Below are 24,767 nucleotides of genomic sequence, written 5' to 3' on the forward strand. Positions count from 1 at the left end.
CTTCGATTCATAATCTCAATATTTACTAGCTTTGTGTACATACCTGTACCCTTCCAACTTGATCATACGTTGTCATTTCTTTGTCATAATCTTTGGGTTACCCGTTGAACCACTTGGAATACAAAATGATACTCAGGAAATCTCATACATGTAGTAAGATGCCAATGCCATATCCTAGATATGGTCTTACATGGGATCACATATCGATGCCAATAGCCTAGCTATGGTCTTACACGATGTCTCATATCGATGCCATGTCCCAGATATGGTCTTATACGAAGCCTCATCTTCGAAGCCATGTCCAAAACGTGGTCTTACATGAAATCGCATAACGATGTCATATCCTAGATATGGTCTAATACAGAATCTCAATAACCCTAATGTCATGACATTTGTATCCTATCTATTCCTAAGGTTCAACCAGGATTTCGAAGTACCAAATCTTCGTCGGATCGTCATCGAGTCATTACTAACCAAATCCATAGAGACAAATATACATTTCATGCAACATCAAAGCATTAGATACATAATAACATGATGTTGAATTATTTACATACGAACTTACCTCGGTACCAAAATATGGCTACCTATTCGATTTAGTCCACAACTTTGTTCTTCCCTCGGTTTAGGTCTGGACTCCCTTTTTCTTAATCTATAATAGCAAATTTCACTTATTTAATTATCACATTGTTCAAAACAGCCCATAAATCATACTTTGGTAAAATTACAATTTTGTCCCTAAACTTTCACATATTTACAAATTAGTTTCTAGGCTCGTAAAATGAAATGTACTCATTTTCTTTGTTACCCAAGCCTAGCTGAACCTATATCATACTTATAACAGCACACATTTTCTTTCAAATTAGATTTTTACCACCTATTTTATAATTTTTACAAATAGGTCCTTTTTAGGTGTTTTCGTGAAAAATATCTTTGTAAAAGATGTTTATCACACATCAAACTTTCATATTCCTCCATTAAACAACAAAATAGATGCATGTCACACATGGGTTGTAACATCTTGATTTTGGGCCTAGTTGGAATAGTGGTTTCGGAACCACTAATCCGAGGTCAAAGAAATTATTTTTAATATTATTTTATGTGTTATAGCACATTTACATGGATGCATGGAAATTTTGATGAATTAATTTTAGCGATTGTGAGTTAAATTGCAAAAAAGGACTAAATCGCATAAAGGGTAAAAGTTTTGTTTTCTAGCAAATGGGTTAAATAGTTAGAAAATCATAATTAGGGGTCTTTAAAGGGCAAATAGACCCATTTCTATAGGGGTGGTCAGCCATAGAGACAAATAAGAATAGAAAAGTCAAAATTAGGTGAAGTTGGTAGCTTATTTTAACTAGAAATAAAACAAAAAGAAAGGGGTTGTCATCTTTTTCATCTTCTTATCCATACCACCGAAAATATCAACCATTTTAAGGGTTTGGGGAGTTCAAAATTTTAGCCACTCTTTACTCTTGCAAGTAAGTGATTTTGATGGCTTTTCTTGATAATTTTTTGTACTTTTGGGACCCTTGTAGCATAAGCTAGATAATGGGGGGCTATTTTGCAAAAGGCTGAATGTAACAGCCCAATTTTGGGCTTAGTCAGAATGGTGGTTTCAAGACCACCAATTCAAAGTTGAAGAAATTATTTTATTATTATTTTAGAGTTATAGCATGTTTATATTAGTGCATGAAAAATATGGTGAAGTAATTTTAGCGATTTCATGCTTAATGCTTAATTACGAAAAAGGACAAAATTGCATATAGTGAAAAAGTCTTGATTTGATAGATAAGGGTGTTAAATTGCCATGAAACTTAAATTGGGGGTCCTTAAAGGGCAATTAGACCCTTTAGAGAGGCTTAGCCGGCTATAAGAAAAAGAAAATAAAATAGTCAATTTGATGACCTAATGTGTGATAAAATAATACCCTAAAGCCTAGCCTTCATCTTTTTCATTCATCCTTTCTTCTTGACCGAAAATATCAGCCATAGGAGGGTTTTGGAAGCTTGAAAATTTTTAGCCACTTAATCTCCCTACAAGTAAGTGGTTTTGATGACTTTTCTTGATAATTTTTTTATTTTTGGGACCCTCGTAGCATGAGCTTTCAAATGAGGGGACTATTTTGCAAAATGGTTGAAAGTCTAGGGTTTTAGCTTGAGTGTGTTCATGTTTTGTTCTGAAATTTTATGGAATAAAATGAACCACGGTTGTGAAATAAACAACTTTTGTGAAAGGACTTCTCATGAAAGCCCTAATAGGACCATTTTGTAAAGTTTGTAAAATAGATAGTAATGTTGTGAAATATTGGAAATTTGGGGTTTTCATAAGAGTGATAAATGGTTGGTTAGGCTTCGTTAAGGAGAAAATATGATAAAAATTGAGTTTCGGGTCTAGGGGCAAAATGGTCATTTTGTCCCATTATACATTGTTGAGTACCTAGATTGATAAAACGATTAAATTTGGGAATTTTTATCATTGTAGATCAAGAATTAAAAAATCTGAACCTAGACCGGGGGAAGGCCAAGTAAGTAGACTAAAATCGACTAGTCACCTACATTTTGTAATCCGAGGTAAGTTGTGTGTCAATAATGCAAGTATATTGTTATCATGTATGAATGAATGAATTTTTATAGCATAAATTATTTGATTGAGGAAATGACTAAGCATGGTGAGAATTGAAGAAGTACAACACTCGGTTGAGCCTTAGGAATCTTCAAATATTCATCCATGACACTTGGGTCATTTGTGTGCTAGTGTAAGATGTAACACCCCGTACCCGAGTCCGTTACCGGAGTCGAACACAAGGTGCACACAGACTTAACTTAATTATTTTCACAGTCCATTTAAAAATTTCCAGACAAGCTGGTTACTGCATCACTGTCGCCTTAAAAATCATATCTTGAGTTTCAAAGCTTGAAAATCAGTTTTGTAATTTTTCCCTGAAACTAGACTCATATTTCCATCTACATATTTTTTTCTAGAATTTTTGGTTAGGCCAATTAGTACAGTTTATTAGTTAAAGTCTCCCCTGTTACAGGGATAGACTACACTGACCTTCGCGCATTACGACTTGGATATCTCCCTGTACAGGGCTTCAATACTGATTTCGTTTGTTTCCATAGAAACTAGACTCAAATATGAATCTATACATATATGGCATGACTCCTAATTATCTCTGGTTAATTTATAGAGAATTTCCAAAGTCGGAACAGGGGATCCAGAAACCATTCTGGCCCTGTTTCACAAGAACTTTAATATCTTTTAACATATAACTCATATGACCGTTTCGTTTCTTCCATATGAAAGTATATTCATCAAGGTTCATTTACATAATTTATTCACCATTTAATTCCATTCCTACAAATTTTAGTGATTTTTCAAATCCACACCACCGCTGCTGTCAGCATCTGTTTTTAAGGTAAACTTTACCTATTTCGTGGTTTCCATGGACCAACTAGAGTTTTGTCATACATAGGTCCACATATAATCATATTTAGCCATTCCAATGGCTGATCATTTGCCCAACACTTCCATTCCAATCCATAGTCACATCATGAAACCATACATATATACATAAACACAAATGGTCTAATGCCATACTCCACTTCTACGAGCCATTTTCGCATGGCTGTACACACATACATCACAAAACGTACTTGAAAAACAACAAAGGGTAGTCCTATACATGCCATATCCAGAGTTCAACTAAAAGAGTACCAAAAGGGCTTTGATAGTGTGGATGACTTCGACTTTGATGATCCCGAATCCGATAGCTAACGAACAAAATCTAGAAAACAAAGAGCCAAAGCAAACGGGGTAAGCATTTTAATACTTAGTAAGTTTCAAGTAATGAAATCAGCTTTGACTAAAGTATTACATTCACATAGCTAAATGAATCACTTTATTAATACACATTCTCATAATCATACTTACTTCACACTTCATCAACATATACACACACAAGGTATCAACCTATCTAAGAGCCGAAAGTTCGTTAGTCGATTGAACGAATACTATTTCAAACGAATCGACTTTTCCGATGCACATGCAAACATACCTTATCATTTGGGTTTTTCGAGCGTATTAATTGAATTTATTACAGCACAAAACACCCACCTTCAAACCAAGTTTCTTCGGAATTTAGCCGGATACAACCACAAGCACAATTGCCTTGGTCTTAACCGGGTATAGCAACTTCGCACAAATGCCTTCGGGTCTTAGCCCGGATATAACAACTCGCACAAATGCCTTCGGGTCTTAGCCCGGATATAATCACTAGCATAAATGCCTTCGAGTCTTAGGCCGGATATAATCACTAGCACAAATGCCTTCGGGGCTTAGCCCGGGTATCATTCAAATGCTCATGCACACATATATCAATAATCACGACACATCCATATTTCATTTTCGTTACTAAGGCTCAAACACAAAACATTTATCAAGCTTTCCAATTTCGGCTCAATAGCCACACACAAAGAGCATGATTTCAATTGACTTTACAACGTAGTCCCTACGCACATTCGGCTATCCGCCATAATATGACAAATCATTTCAATATAATTCAAGTAGGGTCATTACTCGAAGACTTACCTCGGATGTGGTCGAGCAATTTCGACGGCTATTCGATCACTTTTTCCTTCCCCTTATCCAACTGTGGTCCTCTAAGCTCTTGAGCTAATTCACACAAATTTAACTTATTAAAATCTCATTATGCTAGCTTATGGCCGAATATGACAAGGAGTTTAAATGGTCATATGGCCACCCTTTAGCTCAAATACACAATGGTCATGCACATTTTTAATTACATCAAGCAATTCAACACAATTCATTCAAGCATCAAAGAGAAGCTCAAGGTACTTAGCCCATATATACATTAGACATTAGAGTCACATGTGTACGAAATCACGAATCAAATTCAACATACTAGCTAATATTTCCCTTAGCGAATTTTTTAAGTCAAGCTAAAGCCATCAATAGGCTACCTAAGGCCGAACATACACATCAACATATGTACTCATTCATGTGGCGAACATACATGTCTATGTTGAGGCCGATTGCAACACTTGATACATTCTACAAGTATGGTCACTTGTATCGACTAAACACCATTTTGTTTCAAGTTCAAAACTAGGCTAATACACACATATACACTAGTAAATCAAACACTAACATTTGTACTTCACCTTACTACCATTTCTCATCCAAATAACATGAACAACGACCATAGTTTTCTTTTACTTCCTACCATGGCGAATGCCTTACAACACCATACCATTTCAATTTTGGTCATGGTTGAACAAGGAACATAATGCCTCACTCAAAATGCTAAAAGAAGATTTAAGAGTCATCAATCCACCATCCCATGCATCATTACAAGCTTTACTTTTAGCATGCAAATGACATCCACAACTCTACCTTAGCCAAACATTATCACCATGACATAGTAAAGATTTGAACCATGAGCTAGTTAGAACTCAAGCTAACTACTAAGACATGCTTGAATCTCATGGCACAACATCAAACTTACCTTAATAGTGACCTAGGGTAGTCGAATGCTTCACTCCCTTCTTCCCTTTTCCCTTCAATTTTTCAGCCAAAGATGTTCAAAGATGAACACTTTTTTTTTGTTTTCTTTCTTACCTTCACGGCAATGGGAGGGGAGAAGCCTTCACACACATTTTTCATTTTTTATTACCCATACACCTTATTTTATTTATTCCAACATAAAACACTTGCACAACATGTTTCATGACATGTTTTGCCCATCCCCTTGTCTGGCGGCCACTAGTTCTTAAATGGGAAATTGACATGCAAGTCCACCCTTTGATTACATGCAATAATAGGTCCTCATAGATTAACCTATCACAATTCAAACGTGTCACACCTAAGTCCTATTGACTAAATTCACATGCCATCGACTAAATCGAAGCTTGAGATTTTCACACATTCATAATTACATATTCTAGACAATAAATATTACATTCAAACATTTCGGTGACTCGGTTTAGCGGTCCCGAAACCACTTCCCGACTAGGGTCAATTTTGGGCTGTCACAACTCTCCCCCACTTAAGAAATTTTCGTCCCCGAAAATCTTACCGGTAAATAGGTTTGGGTAACGCTCTTTCATAGAGTTCTCAGGTTCCCAAGTAGCTTCTTCCATCCCGTGTTTGAGCCATAACACTTTTACTAACGGAACCCTTTTGTTTCGCAACTCCTTCACTTCACGAGCTAGGATACGAATCGGTTCTTCTTCATAACTCATATCGGCTTGAATTTCAACCTCTGATGGACTAATTATGTGCGATGAATCAGATCTATAGCGTCGAAGCATAGAAACATGAAAGACGTCATGAATCTTCTCAAGTTTAGGAGGCAAAATCAATTGATACGCATCTGGACCGACTCGTTCGGATATTTCATATGGCCCGATGAACCTCGGACTCAATTTGCCCTTACACCCAAATCTGAGTATCTTTTTCCAAGGCGAAACTTTAAGAAACACTTTATCTCCCACCTGATACTCAATGTCTTTTCGTTTCAAATCCGCGTACGATTTCTGACGATCTGCGGCTGTCTTTAGACTTTCACGGATTACTTTTACTTTCTGTTCAGCATCTTTAATCAAGTCACTCCGAAAATTTTACTTTCACCGAGTTCGGTCCAAAACAATGACGTACGGCATTTTCGACCGTACAAAGCCTCGTAAGGTGCCATCTTAATACTTGACTGAAATCTATTGTTGTAAACGAATTCAATCAAAGGTAAATATCGTTCCCATGAACCATTAAACTCAAGGACGCAACATCTCAACATATCCTCAAGTATCTGAATTACCCGCTCAGATTGACCATCGGTTTGTGGATGAAAAGCGGTGCTAAAATGCAGCTTGGTACCCAAAGCTTCTTGCAATTTCTTCCAAAATCGCGAGGTGAATCTCGGATCTCTATCCGACACAAAAGAAATCGGTACCCCGTGTAATCTCACAATCTGAGAAACGTACAATTCAGCTAGTTTATCTAATGAAAAATCCGTACGCACGGGGATAAAGTGAGCCGACTTAGTCAGTCTATCAACAACAACCCAAATCGCATCCTTCTTACTTGCAGACAATGGCAGTCCGGACACAAAGTCTATTGTGACTCGATCCCATTTCCACTCGAGTATCTTGATCGGCTAAAGTAATCCTGAAGGCACTTGATGTTCCGCTTTCACTTGTTGACATATTAAACATCTCGAAACAAAGTCAGAGATGTCTCGTTTCATACCATACCACCAAAACCGACGTTTCAAATCGTTGTACATCTTCGTACTCCCCGGGTGAATTGACATTCGGCTACAATAGGCTTCGTTTAGAATTATCGAAATGAGTTCCGAATTCCTTGGAACACACAAACGACTTCTGAACCTCAAACAATCATCATCATCAATTTGAAACTCCGATTCCTTGTTCGGAACACACTCAGCCCATTTTGCAACCAATTCATCATCGACTTTCTGAGCTTCACGAATTTGATGAATCAATAATGGTTTGGCTTTTAATTCAGCTACTAACACATTGTCGGGTAGAACAGACAAGTGTACATTCATCACTGCAGTTTAACCGTGATTTCGGCTTAAGGCGTCCGCAACCACATTAGCCTTTCCCGGGTGATAATCAATGACCAGCTCATAATCTTTCAACAACTCACGCCAATGCCTTTGTCGTAGATTCAAGTCTCTTTGAGTCATCAAATATTTGAGACTTTTGTGATCCGAAAATACATGGCACTTCTCACCAAATAAATAATGTCTCCATATTTTCAAGGCGAATACGATGGCAGCTAATTCAAGATCATGGGTCGGATAATTTTTCTCATGTGGCTTTAATTGTCTCGACGCATAGGCCACGACTCGACCTTCTTGCATCAATACGCAACCTAACCGAAGTAGGGAGGCGTCACTATAGATGACAAACTCTTTGCCCGATTCGCTACACTAAAATTGGAGCTTAGTCAAATAAGTTTTCAGTTGATCAAAACTTTTCGACATTTTTCCGTCCATTCGAACTTAACATCTTTTGAAGTAGCTTCATGGGTGTGGCTATCATCGAGAAACCTTTACAAACCGTCGGTAAGTAAGCAAGCCCCAAAAAGCTCGAACCTCAGTAATATTTCTGAGGCTTCCAGTTAAGTATGGCTGAAATTTTGCTCGGGTCGACTCGAATACCGTCTGAGATACCACATGACCCAAGAAGCTAACCTCTCTTAACCGAACTCACACTTGCTGAACTTAGCATATAATCGCTTATCCCGTAGTATTTGCAACACTAATCTCGGTGTTCAAGATGTTCGGTCTCATCTCTTGAATAGACCAAGATGTCATCAATGAACACAACTACGAACCGGTCCAAATCATCTCAAGATCGATTCATCAAATCCATAAATACCACAAGGGCATTAGTGAGCCCAAGCGGCATTACTAAGAACTCGTAGTGACCGTACCTCGCTTAAAGCGGTTTTGGGTACATCCGAATCTCGAATCCAAGAATCGATAATAACCCAATCTCAAATCTATCTTTGAAAACACCGAGGCTCCTTTAGTTGATCAAACAAATCATCAATACTGTGAACGGATATTTATTCTTTATCGTCACTTTATTCGGTGACGATAGTCAATGCACAACCTCATGGTTCCGTCCTTCTTTTCACAAACAATCTTGGTGCACCCCAAGGTGAGAAACTTGGTCGGCGAAACCTCTATCCGTCAATTCTTGCAACCGAGCTTTCAACTCTTTTAACTCGGTTGGTGCCATACGATATGGAGCTATCGAAATTGGCGTAGTCCGGTACAAGCTCAATACCAAACTCTATCTCCCAAACAGTGGCAAACCGGTAATTCTTCTGGAAAAACATCCGGGTATTCACAAACCACCCAAGACAGATTCGGGTTTTATTTCTAACTCCTTATCATCAAGTACATACGCAAGGTATGCTTCGCACCCTTTCTTATATATTTCTGGGCCAACATTGATGATATTACATTGGCAACCCTTTAAGTCCGTAGACTCAACTCGGATCATCTCGTTATTTGCGCACCTAAAATCCAAAGTCTTGCTTTTGCAATTCACAACCGCATCATGCACGGTCAACCAATCCAACCCAAGAATAACATCAAATTCATCGAGCGGCAAAAGCATCAAGTCCATTGGAAAAGCGAAACCTCGAATTACTAGGGGCATTTCTTACACACTTTGTCAACAAGCACGAACGACCCAAGGGATTTGACACGAATTACGAACTCGATGAGACTCAATAGGTAAAGTCTTCTTTGGATGCTAAGGTTTCGCATATATAAGAATGAGTAGAACCGGGATCAATCAAAGCAATCACATTAGTATCAAAGAGAGTGAAAGTACGGTAATAACATCGGCGAGGAAGCATCCTCACGCTTGGCGTATAGCATAAGCCCTAGCAGGAGCGCGAGCCTCGGATCTGGTCATAGCATCTTTAGATCCTCTCGACCACCACTAGCATTGCCGTATTTCCGGATGGTCTACCTCGGCGGTGGTAGCACCGGTTTCCCACTCGATTTATATTCTATTCAGCAACCTCGGGCAATCTTTAATGAAGTGGTCGATCGATCCGCACTTGTAACAGAGCGGTCACGGAACCTACAACTTCGAATGCCATTTGCCACAATCACGGCACTCCGTTCGTCTCGACGTTCATTCCCAACACGGCGATCAAGTGCCTCGTGTACCCATTGGGGTCGATCACGATCTCATCCGAAAAGGCCGAAGTGCCTCTAGACCGCCCACATCATCACGAAATTTCTTCGATGCTGTTGAAGAGACTTTCCGAGGATCTTTTACGAAACTCTCCGGTTCTCACATCAACTCTTTGTTTTTCTTTTCTAAGCTCTTGACTTTACAAGCTCGCTCGACAAGTACTACAAACTCTCGTATTTCAAGAATGCCAACGAACATTTTATATCTTCATTCAGCCCATCCTCAAGCGTTTACATGATAGCCTCGGACGAAATACATTCCCGGCGTATCTATTAAGTCTAACAAATTTTCGCTCAGAATCGATGGCGACATAGAACCTTGCTTAAGCTCAAGAAATTCCTTCCGTTTTGATCAACAAATCTCGATCGATATACTTTTTCCAAACTTAGTTTGGAAAACTCCCAAGTTACTTGCTCTCGGGCACAACAAGTCGAGTACTCCACCAATAGTAGGCGTAATCGCGTAGCAAGGAGATAGTACACTTTAGGCATTCATCGGTGTACAAGATAGCTCATCGAGTGCGGATAGTGTTGTCCAACCAAAATTCAGCTTGCTCGGCATCGTCGCTATCCGTAGCTTTAAATTCAGTAGCCCCATGTTTTCGAATTCTATCAACTGGGGGCTTATTTGACCTTATTTGGTCAGTTACCGGAGGCATTGTAGGTGCGGGGGTTGTGTTTGTTGGGAATGGAGGTTGTGGAACAGCCGTATTAGTTCGAATGTATTGGTTGAACCAATCATTCATCACGCTATAAAAAGCTTGCCTAGCCTCATCATTCGGATTGCTAGCAATAGGTTGAGAGTCCACCGGCGCTGTCCCTTGTGCGGGAGCAGGCGCCACACTCTCCACATCATCAGCTATCACTCGGTTGGGATCGGGATCCATTACTATAAATAAACACAAATTCAAATGTCAGAAATCACCACACTATCAATTAATCACATAATGGCATGTATAGCTAGACCCAAACGTATTACGGTAGTCCTAGGATCGACTAAACCATAGCTCTGATACCAATAAAATTGTAACACCCGCACTGAGTCCGTTCTCGAGTCGAACACAAGGTGCACACTGACTTAATTATTTTCACAGTCTATTTAAAAATTTCCAGACAAGCTGGTTACTGCATCACTGTCGCCTTAAAAATCATATCTTGAGTTTCAAAGCTCGAAAATCAGTTTCGTAATTTTTCCCTGAAACTAGACTCATATGTCCATCTACATATTTTTTTATAGAATTTTTGGTCAGGCCAATTAGTACAGTTTATTAGTTAAAGTCTCCCCTGTTACAGGGATCGACTACACTGACCTTCGCGCATTACGACTTGGATATCTCCCTGTACAGGGCTTCAATACTGATGCCGTTTGTTTCTATAGAAACTAGACTCAAAGAGGAACCTATACATATATGGCATGACTCCTAATTATCTCTGGTTAATTTATATAGAATTTCCAAAGTCGGAACAGGGGATCCAGAAACCGTTCTGGCCCTGTTTCACGAGAACTTTAATATCTCTTAACATATAACTCATATGACCGTTTCATTTCTTCCATATGAAAGTAGATTCATCAAGGTTCATTTACATAATTTATTCACCATTTAATTCCATTCCTAAAAATTTTAGTGATTTTTCAAATTCACACCACTGCTGCTGTCAGCATCTGTTTTTAAGGTAAACTTTACCTATTTCGTGGTTTCCATGGACCAACTAGAGTTTTGTCATACATAGGTCCACATATAATCATATTTAGCCATTCCAATGGCTGATCATTTGCCCAACACTTCCATTCCAGTCCATAGTCACATCATGAAACCATACATATATACATAAACACAAATGGTCTAATGCCATACTCCACTTCTACGAGCCATTTTCGCATGGTGTACACACATACATCACAAAACGTGCTTGAAAAACAACAAAGGGTAGTCCTATACATGCCATATCCGAGTTTAACTAAAAGAGTACCAAAAGGGCTTTGATAGTGTGGATGACTTGACTTCGATGATCCCGAATCCGATAGCTAACGAACAAAATCTAGAAAACAAAGAGCCAAAGCAAGCGGGTAAGCATTTTAATGCTTAGTAAGTTTCAAGTAATGAAATCAGCTTTGACTAAAGTATTACATTCACATAGCTAAATGAATCACTTTATTAATACACATTCTCATAATCATACTTACTTCACACTTCATCAACATATACACACACAAGGTATCAACCTATCTAAGAGCCGAAAGTTCGTTAGTCGATTGAACGAATACTATTTCAAACGAATCGACTTTTCCGATGTACATGCAAACATACCTTATCATTTGGGTTTTTCGAGCGTATTAATTTAATTTATTACAGCACAAAACGCCCACCTTCAAACCAAGTTTCTTCGGAATTTAGCCGGATACAACCACAAGCACAATTGCCTTCGGGTCTTAACCCGGGTATAGCAACTCGCACAAATGCCTTCGGTGTAACACCCCGTACCCGATTCCGTTACCGGAGTCGAATACAAGGTGCACACAGACTTAACTTAATTGTTTTCACAGTCCATAAAAAAAAATTTCCAGACAAGCTGGTTACTGCATCACTGTCGCCTTAAAAATCATATCTGGAGTTTCAAAATTCGAAAATCAGTTTCGTAATTTTTCCCTGAAACTAGACTCATATGTCCATCTACATATTTTTTTCTAGAATTTTTGGTCAAGCCAATTAGTACAGTTTATTAGTTAAAGTATCCCATGTTACAGGGGTCGACTACACTGACCTTCGTGCATTACAACTTGAATATCTCCTTGTGCAGGGCTTTAATACTGATGCCGTTTATTTCTATAGAAACTAGACTCAAAGAGGAATCTATACATATATGGTATGACTCCTAATTATCTCTGGTTAATTTATAATGAATTTCCAAAGTCGGAACAGGGAATCCAGAAACCGTTCTGGCCCTGTTTCACGAGTACTTAAATATCTCTCAATATACAACTCATATGACCATTTAGTTTCTTCCATATGAAAGTAGATTCATCAAGGCTCATTTACATAATTTATTTGCTATTTAATTCCACTCCTGCTATTTTTAGTGATTTTTCACATCCACACCACTGCTGCTATCAGCATCTATTACTAAAACAAACTATGCCTATTTCATGACTTTTCCTTGATTTAACTAATAATTCATCATGCATGTCCCAAATTATAACCATGATTTGTGTCCAAACATCACAAAACCCATTCCAACCGAACATTTACGCCATTTTCGCATGGCTAAAAGTTTACATACCAAATTTCAACAAAGCATAACAGCCTATACATGCCGAAATGTACTCCTAGACCAACTACGAAGAAAATACCAAAAGTTGTTAGCCGGTGTGATGACTTGATAACGGTCCCGAATACGCAAAAAGTCGAGTCCAAGAAACCTAAAATAGGTGACAAGCAAACACCGAATGAGTATATAACTCAGTAAGTCATAAGCAATGCACTACCAACCATTAATAACATTATCGCAAGAGGAAACAAAATGGAGCGAGGCTAATTACTCCATTCAAACCGAACTATACCATAGTTCCTTAGACCTTCGATTCAATCTCATACCAAGTTACACATTCACATTCCATATACTAATCAATAGGATATTTGAAGCATTTTATACACCATTTTGTTTTCGTTACATTCATACATCTACATGACTTTTCACTTATTCCACGATAATTCTTATGTACGTGACTTCAATTTAAATTGTCACATAGGTTGAAACTTACCAAGCTCAACTCCAAATATAAACATAGCGCCTATTAGCCATGAACTCAAGGTACTTACCCGATCCGCTGTCCGTGATCGACTCAATAATGTCGCACACTCAGTGTCAATAGTGATTCAAAAGCATATAGTGGGTCCGCACACTTAGTGCTATATAATCAACTCGCACACTTAGTGCTATATGATCAAACTCGCACACTTAGTGCTGTACAAATTTTAAACCCGCACACTTAGTGCCATTCTCATGATCACAAATGTTTATACCCGCACACTTAGTGCCGAAATCAACAACTCAATACATCTCACCTCTTTTCTTTTCATTCAATACTTTCATCACCACATACATACATGTATATAAATTTATCATTCCTTTCGGCATAATTACATAGACATTATGTCTATTTAAATCAATACAAAATATATGCTTAGTAACCTACCTTGTGTGGTGTAAAATAATTCCAAGTCGGCTACTCGATGACCTTGATTTCCCTTGTTGGACGCCTCTCCTTTAGGATCTTGAGCTTAAACAAATAAATTAACTCATTCAACCGCTTTGCTACACATATTAATATTCACAATTTAATGATTTTATGACATACGGAACGGCATGGTAAAAATTTTTATCTTGCTACCTCATGCTCTTAGCTATTCGGCTCATAACCATATGCTATAGCCCTACTATCAATAATCCAATCACACATGCATATATATATATATATGGCTGAATGTACAAAGCATAGACTCATCATCACCTATGCTCTTAATTTGATGGCCGAATATGCATACATGTATATACACTATTAATCAATCACTAACATTGCACTTCACCTTAATAGCTAGCTTAGCAAACCTCGATTTAACACATAGTTGTTCATAACACAACTTAAGCATACTCTCCATTCCATCAATTCCAAATCTTAATGTCTTACTCAAAAATGCTAAAAAGAAAATCCAAGAGTCATCAATCCACCATCACATGTATCATTAACAAGCTTCATATTTAGCATGCAATGACATTAACACAAAATCTACCTTGGCGAATATCATCCCCATGATATAGCAAAGTTTTGAACCATGGACTAATTAGAACTCAAGCTAGCAACTAAGAACATGCATGAATCTCATGGCACAACCTCAAACATACCTTAATCTAGACACAAGTATGGCCAAACCTCCTCCTAATCCTCTTCCAAACCAAGCATGAAGCAAGAACCCTTCCTTCTTCCTTAGAATTTCAGCTCAAAGAAATGAAAAAAGATGAATAACAAATTTTTTCTTCTCTTTTCTTCAACTCACTGCAAGGGGGACACTCACCATTCTCTTTTTTTTTTTTGTTCCTTTCATTATTAAATTCCCATGCTCATTATTTTATTTTTTCTTACATACACCATTGTCCCAACATGTTTTATGACATGTTTTACCCATAATCCTTGTCATGGCGGCCACTAGCTATTAGGGGGAAATTTGACATGCAAGTCCCCCTTTGATTACATGCACTATTAGGTCCTTATAGATTAGCCTATCACATTTCAAAAGTGTCACACAAGTCCTAATAACTGAATTCACATGCAATCGACTAAATCGAAGCTTGAAATTTTCACACATTCATAAATACATATTCTAGACAATAAATATTACGTTCAAACATTTGGTGACTCGGTTTAGCGGTCCGAAACCACTTCCGACTAGGGTCAATTTTGGTTGTCACATTCGGGCTTAGCCGGATATAACAACTTCGCACAAATGCCTTGGTCTTAGCCGGATATAGTCACTAGCATAAATGCCTTCGGGTCTTAGCCCGGATATAATCACTAGCACAAATGCCTTCGGGGCTTAGCCCGGGTATCATTCAAATGCTCATGCACACATATATCAATAATCACGACACATCCATATTTCATTTTCGTTACTAAGGCTTAAACACAAAACATTTATCAAGCTTTCCAATTTCGGCTCAATAGCCACACACAAAGAGCATGATTTCAATTGACTTTACAACGTAGTCCCTACGCACATTCGGCTATCCGCCATAATATGACAAATCATTTCAATATAATTCAAGTAGGGTCATTACTCGAAGACTTACCTCGGATGTGGTCGAGCGATTTCGACGGCTATTCGATCACTTTTTCCTTCCCCTTATCCAACTGTAGTCCTCTAAGCTCTTGAGCTAATTCACACAAATTTAACTTATTAAAATCTCATTATGCTAGATTATGGTCGAATATGACAAGGAGTTTAAATGGTCATATGGCCACCCTTTAGCTCAAATACACAATGGTCATGCACATTTTTAATTACATCAAGCAATTCAACACAATTCATTCAAGCATCAAAGAGAAGCTCAAGGTACTTAGCCCATATATACATTAGACATTAGAGTCACATGTGTACGAAATCACGAATCGAATTCAACATATTAGCTAATATTTCCCCTTAGCCGAATTTTTTTAAGTCAAGCTAAAGCCATCAATAGGCTACCTAAGGCCGAACATACACATCAACATATGTACTCATTCATGTGGCCGAACATACATGTCTATGTTGAGGCCGATTGCAACACTTGATACATTCTACAAGTATGGTCACTTGTATCGACTAAACACCATTTTGTTTCAAGTTCAAAACTAGGCTAATACACACATATACACTAGTAAATCAAACACTAACATTTGTACTTCACCTTACTACCATTTCTCATCCAAATAACATGAACAACGACCATAGTTTTCTTTTACTTCCTACCATGGCGAATGCCTTACAACACCATACCATTTCAATTTTGGTCATGGTTGAATAAGGAACATAATGCCTCACTCAAAAATGCTAAAAAGAAGATTTAAGAGTCATCAATCCACCATCCCATGCATCATTACAAGCTTTACTTTTAGCATGCAAATGACATCCACAACTCCACCTTAGCGAACATTATCACCATGACATAGTAAAGATTTGAACCATGAGCTAGTTAGAACTCAAGCTAACTACTAAGACATGCTTGAATCTCATGGCACAACATCAAACTTACCTTAATAGTGACCTAGGGTAGCCGAATGCTTCACTCCTTCTTCCCTTTTCCTTCAATTTTTCAGCCAAAGATGTTCAAAGATGAACACTTTTTTTGTTTTCTTTCTTACCTTCACGGCAATGGGGAGGGAAAAGCCTTCACACACATTTTTTCATTTTTTATTACCCATACACCTTATTTTATTTATTCCAACATAAAACACTTACACAATATGTTTCATGACATGTTTTGCCCATCCCCTTTGTCATGGCGGCCACTAGTTATTAAATGGGAAATTGACATGCAAGTCCACCCTTTGATTACATGCAATAATAGGTCCTCATAGATTAACCTATCACAATTCAAACGTGTCACACCTAAGTCCTATTGACTAAATTCACATGCCATCGACTAAATCGAAGCTTGAGATTTTCACACATTCATAATTACATATTCTAGACAATAAATATTACATTCAAACATTTCGGTGACTCGGTTTAGCGGTCCCGAAACCACTTCCCGACTAGGGTCAATTTTGGGCTGTCACATAAGACATATATGGGACATGCATCAGCCACAGTATGAGAGCCAGTGTAAGACATGTCTAGGACATGGCGTCAGCTTGTTGTGTGTCAGTGTAAGACCTGTCTGGGACATGGCATCGACACCGATAGATGAGAGCCAATGTAAGACCATGTCTGGGACATGGCATCGGCATCTTAACCCATGTTAAGGCTATTGAGTATCCGGTAGTATTCCAAATGGTTCAACAAAAGGTTTATGATTTATATCAAAATAAGAAAAGTTATGATCATGTGATGAGTCGTACAAGTACCTAATTGAAATGTATGAGATATGGGCTTAATGTATGCAATATGAGTTGTATTGGATGGTGATGAGTAAGTTGTATTTACGTCTATTTTTGGTATTCATGAATAAGCTATAAAAGGTTATCAGCATATTGCTTTATGATAAGTAGTTGTTGTTTATTTTCATGCAACTTACTAAGCTTTATGCTTACTCCCTCTCCTTTCCATTTTCTTATAGTGCCGTCTAATTAGCTCGAGGATCATCGAACGTCTGAAGCATCGATCACACTATCATTCGAAGCACTTGGTATAGTTAGAGCTTTTATTTTGATTACGGCATATATAGGACCTTAACTTTTGAGTATTGTGTTACTGTTAATTGGCCAAATGTGGTGGCCCGATTTAATATTTGATTTATTTTGTATAAGGCCATGGAAAATAGATAATATTTAAAGTAATTATACAAATGTAAGCTAGTCTTTCATGAATGTGAAATTGTTGGCATGGTTGAATTTATGAAACGTATGTAGACATTAGTTATGGTTGTTTGGTTGAGAAATCATATTCAGTTAGATTTTCATATGTTGGTTGGTGTTAGATTGTGTTATAGGATGGCAATGGCTTGGTAGATAGCCTTATATTATCCACACGGGCGTGGGGGAAGACGTGTTATTTGGCCGTGTGTCCCCTGCACGTAAAATTTGCAAGTCAATATGCATGGTAGTAAACACACGGACAAAGACACGACCGTGTGTCTCTGCCGTGTGGAGGACGTGGCCTCTGGCCACAGGCGTGTGCCTTAGTCGTGTACCCCTATTCGGATGCTGACGTCAGAAACAGAATGTCAAGGTTTTTAAACACGGGCTAAGACACGGGCATGTCATGGCTGTGTGAGGGACACGGGAAATGGACACGGGAGTGTGTCAGGCCGTGTAAAAGCCCCTGTAGGTTTGAATTTAGAATTTAATTCACACGGGCATGGGACACGGGCGTGTCCCTAGATGCTTAGGTCGTGTGTGTCACACGGGCCATCAGCACGACCATGTTATAATGACCACTCGAGCGTGTTGCCCTACTACACAAGCGTGTGCCCTGTTTCAAGGGTCATTTTTATTAAGTCGGTTTAAGAAATCGAGTTGGTTCCGAATGGCTTCCAATGAATGTTTGAGGCCTCATAGGCCCATATTAAAGAGATTTAACAAAGTTCGAAAAAGTTTTAAATTTGATCAAGTCTTGGTGACTCAGAAACATTTAAATGCATGTGTTTAAGTTTAGTAACGCCTCGTATTCCATCCCAGTGTAGGGCACGGGTGTCGGGTGTTACATTTAGTGGTATCAGAGCCATGGTTTAGTCGATTCTAGGACTAACCTAACGAGTACGAGTTTAGCTATACATGCGATAACTATATATTGATAGTGTGGCGACTCCTGACAAGATAAATTGTGTTTTTATTTATATAGTAAATGGATCCTGACATTGCTACGGCGGATGATGTGGTGAGTAATGCGTTGACTCCCGCTATAGGGACCGCACCAGTAGATAGTGGGCCCGTGACCCTGAGTCAAGGCGGAGGGGCTAGAGAAGCTTACCTCCACATGATGGACGCTTGGTACACGGAGTTTGTTCGTGAGAATCTGAACACTCCACCTCCCCTACCTCCTCCGATTCCTAAGTATGCCCCAGTAGCTCCGCAAGAAGTGGATATGGTTAGGAGGGAGAAACCCCCAGTATATAAAATACGAAAGTAAGAGGCCGAGGAATTTCGGTCTAATATTAATGATGACACAAAAATAGCAGAGTTCTAGTTGGAAAATACTATTAGGGTATTTGATAAGTTATCGTGCATGCCTAAGGAGTGTGTAAAGTGTGCAGTGTCACTTCTACGAGACTCAGCCTACCAATGGTGGAATACTCTCGTGTTCGTTGCACTGAGAGAGAGGATAACTTGGAATTCTTCCTAGAAGAGTTCCGAAAGAAGTACATTAGCTAGAGGTTTATAGACCAGAAAAAGGAATGAATTTTTAGAACTGAAGCAAGGCCGTAGGACGGTGACAGAGTATGAGCGTGAGTTTGTGAGACTTAGCAAATATGTACAGAAGTGCGTACCTACAAAAGCCATTATGTGCAAGAGGTTTAAAGATAGTCTGAACGAAGATATTCATCTATTAGTTAGCATCTTAGAATTTAGGGAATTTCTTTGCTCATGGAGAGAGCATGTAAGGCAGAGGAATTGGCTAAAAAAAAAGAGAAAAGCTGACATCGAGTCCCGAGACTCAAGGAAAAGACAGATGAGGAAATCACAGCAGACCTCACCTAAGAGATTGAGAGAGTTTCCTACCCAATCAAATGCGTCAAGAGAGTTCTAGAGCAAGAGCAAGAACAAACAGCACACGATGTCTAAAGCTCAAACCACTTCTATCGCTAGTGTTGGTAGTGCTCGGTCAAATAGGCCAGAGTGTTCACAATGTGGTAGGCGTCATTTCGACATGTACCAAGGGAATGAGAGGGGTTGCTTCAAATGTGGATCACTAGACCACTTCATCCAGAACTATCTGGAATTAGATGACAAAGAGAAAAAGCAAGATATGAGGGCGAATAGTGCTCCTTTGAAGGGTAGACCACAGAAGAACCTAGGTAGTGGAGCTAGCAGCCATCGTGTTCGCATTAAAAATTTGGAGACACCATTTGTATGGCGAGAGATGCCCAAGTGTTCACTGACCATAAAAGCCTCAAGTATTTGATGACTCAGAAAGAGTTGAATTTACGGCAACGAATGTGGCTAGAGTTGATAAAAGATTATGAGTTGGTGATTGACTACCATCCCGAAAAGGCTAATATAGTAGCCGATCCATTGTGTAGGAAATCATTGTTCACCTTGAGGGCTATGAATACTCAGTTGATCGTGATTGATGATGGCTCGATTCTAGCCGAGATGAGAGCCAGACCTACGCTCCTTCAAGAGATTTGTGAGGCTCAGAAAGGCGATAGGTACTTGTAAGCTAAAATGGCTCAGTGTGAGATGGAAAATGAATTAGAGTTTAGTATTGGTACCGACGGTTGTATTATGTACCGAGACAGAATTTGTGTACCCAAGGATAATGAGTTTATTCAGAGGATTTTGCGAGAGGCACATAGTGGTCGCTTGTTTATCCATCTGGGTAGTGTAAAAATGTATAACGACTTGAAGAAAATGTACTGGTGGTCGGGGATGAAAAGAGACATTTCTGAGTTTGTTTCTAAGTGTCTAGTTTGTCAACAAGTAAAGGCCGAACACCAAGTACCCTCAGGTTTACTTCAACCTGTGATGGTTCCTGAGTGGAAGTGGGATCGAGTAACCATGGATTTTGTGTCAGGGTTGCCTTTGACACCAAGGAAAAAGGATTCAGTTTGGGTAGTTGTTGATAGACTTACTAAGTCGGCCGTGTGGCATGGTAGTAAACACACGAGAAGAGACATGGCCATGTGTCTCAGCCGTGAGAGGACACGGCCTCTAGCCATGGGCGTGTGCCTTGGTCGTGTACCCCTATTTGGATGCTGACGTCAAAAATAGAATGTCAAGGTTTTTAGACACAGGCTAAGACACGGGTGTGTCATGGTCATGTGAGGGACACGGGAAATGGACACGGGCGTGTGTCAGGCCGTGTGAAAACCCTTGTAGGTTCGAATTTAGAATTTAATTTGCATGGGCATTGGACACGGGCGTGTCCCTAAACGCTTATGCCATGTGTGCCACACAAGCCATCAACACGGCCATGTTATAATGACCACAAGGGCGTGTGCCCTGTTTCAAGGGTCATATTTATTAAGTCAGTTTAAGAACCTGAGTTGGTTCCGAATGGCTTTAAATGAATGTTTGAGGCCTCGTAGGCCCATATTAAGGAGATTTAACAAAGTTTGAAAAAGTTTTAAATTTGATCAAGCCTTAGTGACTCGGAAACGTTTAAATGCATGTGTTAAAATTTAGTAATGCCTCGTATTTTGTCCCTGCATAGGGCACGGGTGTGGGGTGTTACATTGAAAGTTTAGGGTTTTTTCATGGAAGCTTTTGTGTGATTTACTAAAATATGATGGAAGAAAATGAATTATGGTTGTTAAAGAAACCACTTTTGTGAAGTAGTTTTCATGGAAACCCTAACTAAGGATCATTTTGCATAAGTTATAAATTATGTGGTAAATGTGTGAAATAATTAGAATTGTGGGTTACTTTTAGTATACAAAGATTTCACCTAGGCTTGGTTAGTGAGAAAATTTGATGAAAATCAATTTACGAGCCTAGGGGTAAAATTGTAATTTTGTGAAAGTCTAGGGGCAAAATGGTCATTTAGCCAAAATATAGTTTGTGAAAAGTCTTGATTAATGTGATAATTAAATTAGTGAATTTTATCATTTTAGATCAAGAAATACGAAATTCGGACCTAGACCGCAAGCTAGTGGACTAAATCCAACTAGTCGCCTACTTTTTGTATACCGAGGTAAGTTGCACGTAAATATTAAAAATCTATTGTTATTATGCATTAAATTATTGATAGTTCATGAAATACCCGATTTTGTTACGAATATGCATGACAAAATTTGATGTGGTGAGACTTCCTATTGAACCGTTGGAATAGATCGGATATCCATGCCGTGATACTAGGGTTATGTGAGCCAGTGTAAGATGTGACAGCCCTAAAGTGACCCTAGTCGGAAAGCGGTTTCGGGACCACTAAATCGAGTCACCAAATTATTTGGATGTGATATTTATGGTATAAAATATGTGAATATGAATGTGCGAAAATCTTAAGCTTTGATTTAGTAAATTGCATGTGAATTTAGTCAAAAGGACTTGTGTGACACTTTTGAAATGTGATAGGCTAATCTACAAGGATCTAATAGTGCATGTAAACAAAAGGAGGACTTGCATGTCAAATTCCCTTTTAATTGCTAGTGGCTGGCCATGACAAAGGATGATGGGCAAAACATGTCATAGACATGTTTTGTTGGTGCATCATGGGTGGAAAAATAAATTAAAGAGCATGGGCAAAGAAAGAAAAAAAATGGTCTCATCCATGCTCCCCTTCCCTTACCGTGAATGGAAAAAAGAAAACAAAGAAGAAAAAAAATGTGCATCCTTTGATTCATCTTTTGGCGGAAATTTGAAGGAAAAAGGGAAGAAGGAGTGAAGCATTCGGCTATCCTAGGTCACTATTAAGGTAAGTTTGATGTTTTGCCATGAGATTCATGTATATTTTAGTAGTTAGCTTGAGTTCTAACTAGCCATGGTTCCAATCCTTACTATGCCATGGAGATGATATTCGCTAAGGTAAGATTGTGTTGATATCATTTGCATGCTAAAAGTGAAGCTTTGTAATGGTGCATGTGATGGTGTATTGATGATGAATGTGTTATGGAAAGAAATCGGTCTTCCTAAGAATATATTTGTGAATGTTTATATTAGTAATAGCGAAATTAAAGAGGTTTGATGTCTTGAACAAATGTTGATTATATGATTCAAAATGAGATATGTCAATGATGAAGTATAATCGGCCATGGAGGTAGCTCATTTTGGAAGTGTGATTGTGGTATATTTTCTTTGTGATTGATTATAAAAAATTTGGCTTAAGTGAGGTAATTGGTAAAAGATGTGTTTATGATGTAATACATATGTTCTCATAAGCTAAGTTATGTATATGTGATATCTTGCATATTGGTTGTTATGGTAAGGTTTGAGATATTGACGTATGAATATGTTTTGTTTGTGGTTCTAAGCAACTAATGGTTAAGTTGTTAAGTTACATGCTTGAGTAGTAAATATGTTAAGAATGGTTCTAAAATGTATATGGATGCCGTGTGATGGTGTTTGATTGGGAAGTAAATTGTTTGATTTAGCTCAAGAGCCTAGAGGATCAAAGTCGGATAAGGGAAAAGAGGAAGTAAACGAATAGCCGTGGATATCTAGTCGTCGACCACTTTCGAGGTAAGTTTTAAGCGATAAATCGTTGAGTAAATTCAATCATAATAGGGCATAATGAGTTGATTTGATAAGATATGATGTGGCCATGATATGTCTTAAACCCAAATGGTAAGTTCATAAGTGTTTGGACTTGGAAATTTAAGAGCAAATTGTAATAAATTGCTTGGATAGCAGCAGTAAGGTGATTTTAGAAAATCACTATAAATTGTTGGTGTGGAATTATAGGCTGAATAAAATATGTAATCAAATCTTAGTTGGTCTAGTTTCTTATAAAAGAGACCGTGGAAGCAAAGAAATTTCCTATAAAGAGATATTTAATGTTGTAAGGGACAGTGTCGGAATGACTCAAATCCCTGTTCTGTTTTTGGAAAATCATTATAATTCGTAAAAAATGGTTATGAGATAAGATTTATATGCTTAGACTCCTTAATGAGTCTAGTTTCAAATGGAGTCAAATAGAACACATTATGAATTCTGTACAATGAAAAATTTGATTCGTAATGAAGAGTGGTCAGATTAGTCAAACAGTGAAACAGGGGAAACTTTAAGAAAAATCTGGTATTGATTGGCCAAACCTAAAATTCTGAAAATTTTATGGGTGGAAGATACATGAGTCTAAATTCGGGGAAAATTAACGGCAATTGATTTTGAGTTTTGTAGCTCCAGTTATAAACAACTTAGTGACTTTTGGTCAGAAAAACTGCTTGTAGTGAATATGTGATTTTGTTGTAAACTTTAATGAAACTATTTGAGTTGCTTATAAGCTATTGCTGAAATTGATGTACAAGAAAAATATGAAATATGTATGATATACATATATGTGTGATAAGGCCGAATGGCCAATGCGATGAATGTGAAAGTGTATGTATATGTGATAAGGCCTAATGGCCGATGTGATGAATGTGAAAGTGTGTGTATATGTGATAAGGCCTAATGGCCGATGTGGTGAATGTGAAAGTGTATGTATATGTGATGAGGCCTAATGGCCGATGTGGTGAATGTGAAAGTGTATGTATATGTGATAAGGCCTAATGGCCGATGTGGTGAATGTGAAAGTGTATGTATATGTGATAAGGCCTAATGGCTAATGTAAAATATATGTGTGATATGCATATGTGGTAAAGCCGAATGGCTAATGTGAATGTTGTAACATGTGATTAAATGTACATGAAACTTGGAATATGTTCCGGGTGAGATCGATGACTACGTGTGGAGATTATGACCGGGTAAGACCCGATGACTACGTGTGGAGATTATGTCCGGTAAGACTTCTTTTATAAGAATTGCTTATAAAAAATTACATAATGCGAAAGGTTAAACAGTATGTACTCCAAGCTTATATGTGAGCTTGATTTAAACTAATCCATAAGGTAGTTATGTGATGTATACGAGAGCAATCTATGAGACTATTCCTATGATTATGATGAGATGTGCATATTTGGATAAAGGGGTGGTATGCCCAAGGAAGAG

This window comes from Gossypium arboreum, chromosome 6, assembly GCF_025698485.1.
Source record: "Gossypium arboreum isolate Shixiya-1 chromosome 6, ASM2569848v2, whole genome shotgun sequence".
Classification (NCBI taxonomy): domain Eukaryota; kingdom Viridiplantae; phylum Streptophyta; class Magnoliopsida; order Malvales; family Malvaceae; genus Gossypium; species Gossypium arboreum.